Source organism: Kogia breviceps, chromosome X (assembly GCF_026419965.1).
Source record: "Kogia breviceps isolate mKogBre1 chromosome X, mKogBre1 haplotype 1, whole genome shotgun sequence".
Classification (NCBI taxonomy): Eukaryota; Metazoa; Chordata; class Mammalia; order Artiodactyla; family Physeteridae; genus Kogia; species Kogia breviceps.
This window is the reverse complement of record NC_081330.1, coordinates 60,947,086-60,949,793: the sequence shown is the minus strand read 5'-3', so window position 1 is coordinate 60,949,793 and position 2,708 is coordinate 60,947,086.

Below are 2,708 nucleotides of genomic sequence, written 5' to 3'. Positions count from 1 at the left end.
GTGTGCTGCTGTGTGAGATTTTGTCTGTATAGCTTTGTTTTCACCATTTGTCCTAGGGTTAGACTGACTTTTTTGTTTTTGTTTATTTTATAGAAATTTTTTTTCTTAATAATTTTTATTTTAATAACTATATTTTATCCTACTTTATTTTTTCTTCTCTTTTTCTTCCTCCCTTACTTCCCTCCTTCCTTCCTTCCATCCTCCCTTCCTTCCTCCCTTCCTTCCCTCCTTTCTTCCTCCCTTTCTTCCTCCCTTTCTTCCTTCCTTCCTTTCTTGCTTTCTTCCTTCCTTCATTTCTTTCTTCCTTCCTTCTTTTCATCCTTCCTCCCTTCCTTTTTTCCTTCCTATCTTCCTTTCTTCCTTCCTTCCATCCCTCCCTCCTTCGCTCCAGCCTTCCTTCCTTCCTTCCTTCCCTCCTTTCTTTCCTTTCTATTTTTTCTCCCTTTTATTTTGAGCCATGTGAATTAAAGGCTCTTGACACTCCAGCCAGTAGTCAGGACTGGGAGGGTTGGGAGAACCAACCTCAGGACACTGGTCCACAAGAGACCTCCCAGCTCTACACAATATCAAATGGCGAAAATCTCCCAGAGATCTCCATCTCAACACCAAGATCCAGCTTCACTCAAGGACCAGCAATGAAAAGTGCTGGACACCCTATGCCCAACAAAGAGCAAGACAGGTCTACAGCCCCATCCATTAGCAGAGAGGCTGCCTAAAATCATAATAAGGCTAACGACAACCCAAAACACACCACCAGACGTGGACCTGCCCATCAGAAAGACAAGATCCAGCCTCATCCACCAGAACAGAGGCAATAGTCCCCTCAACCAGGAAACTTACTCAACCCACTGAACTAACCTTAGCCACTGGGGAAAGCCACAAAAAACAACGGGAACTACGAACCTGCAGCCTGTAAAAAGGAGACCCCAAACACAGTAAGATAAGCAAAATGAGAACACAGAAAAACACACAGCAGTTGAAGGAGCAAGATAATAACACAGCAGACCTAACAAATGAAGAAGAAATAGGCAATCTATCTGAAAAATAATTCAGAATAATGATAGTAAAGATGATTCAAAATCTTGGAAATAGAATAGACAAATTGCAAGAAACAGTTAACAAGGACCTAGAAGAAATAAAGAGGAAGAAAGCAACGATGAGCAACACAATAAATGAAATGAAAAATACTCTAGATGGGATCAATAGCAGAATAACTGAGGCAGAAGGGCGGATAAGTGACCTGGAAGATAAAATAGTGGAAATAACTACTGCAAAACAGAAGAAAGAAAAAAGAATGAAAAGAACTGAGGACAGTCTCAGAGACTTCTGGGACAACATTAAATGCACCAATATTCGAATTATAGGGGTGCCAGAAGAAGAGAAAAAGAAAGGGACTGAGAAAATATTTGAAGAGATTATAGTTGAAAACTTCCCTAATATAGGAAAGTAAATAGTCAATCAAGTCCAGGAAGCACAGAGAGTCCCATACAGGAGAAACCCAAGAATAAACATGCCAAGACATATAATAATCAAACTGTCAAAAATTAAATACAAAGAAACATATTAAAATGAGCAAGGGAAAAACAACAAGTAACACACAAGGGAATCCCCATAAGGTTAACATCTGATCTTTCAGCAGAAACCCTACAAGCCAGAAGGGAGTGGCAGGACATATTCAAAATGATGAAGGAAAAAAACCTACAACCAAGATTACTCTACCCAGCAAAGATCTCATTCAGATTTGATGGAGAAATCAAAACCTTTACAGACAAGCAAAAGCTGAGAGAGTTCAGCACCACCAAACCATCTTTACAACAAATGCTAAAGGAACTTCTCTAGGCAAGAATCACAAGAGAAGGAAAAGACCTACAAGAACAACCTGAAACAATTAAGAAAATGGTAATAGGAACATACATATCAATAATTACCTTAAATGTAAATGGATTAAATGCTCCCACCAAAAGACACAGACTGGCTGAATGGATATAAAAACAAGACCTGCTGCCTACAAGAGACCCACTTCAGACCTAGGAACACATACAGAGTGACAGTGAGGGGATGGAAAAAGATATTCCATGCAAATGAAAATCAGAAAAAAGCTGGAGTAGCAATTTTCATATCAAAAAATAGACTTTAAAATAAAAACCAGGGCTTCCCTGGTGGCGCAGTGGTTGACAGTCCGCCAGCTGATGCAGGGGACACGGGTTCGTGCCCTGGTCTGGGAAGATCCCACATGCCGCGGAGCTGCTGGGCCCATGAGCCATGGTCACTGAGCCTGCATGTCCGGAGCCTGTGCTCCACAGCGGGAGAGGCCACAATAGTCAGAGACCCACGTACCACCAAAAAAATTAAATTAAAAAATAAATAAATAAATAAAAACCATTACAAGAGACAAAGAAGGATACAACATAATGATCAAGTGATCGATCAATGAAGAAGATATAACAATTGTAAATATGTATGCACCCAACATAGGAACACCTCAATACATAAGGCAAACACTAACAGCCATAAAAGGGGAGATCAACATTAACACAATCATAGTAGGGGACATTAACACCCCACTTTCACCAAAGGACAGATCACCCAAAATGAAAATAAATAAGGAAACACAAGCTTTAAATAATACGTTACACAAGATGGACTTAATTGATATTTATAAGACATTCCATCCAAAAACAACAGAATACACATTTTTATCAAGTGCT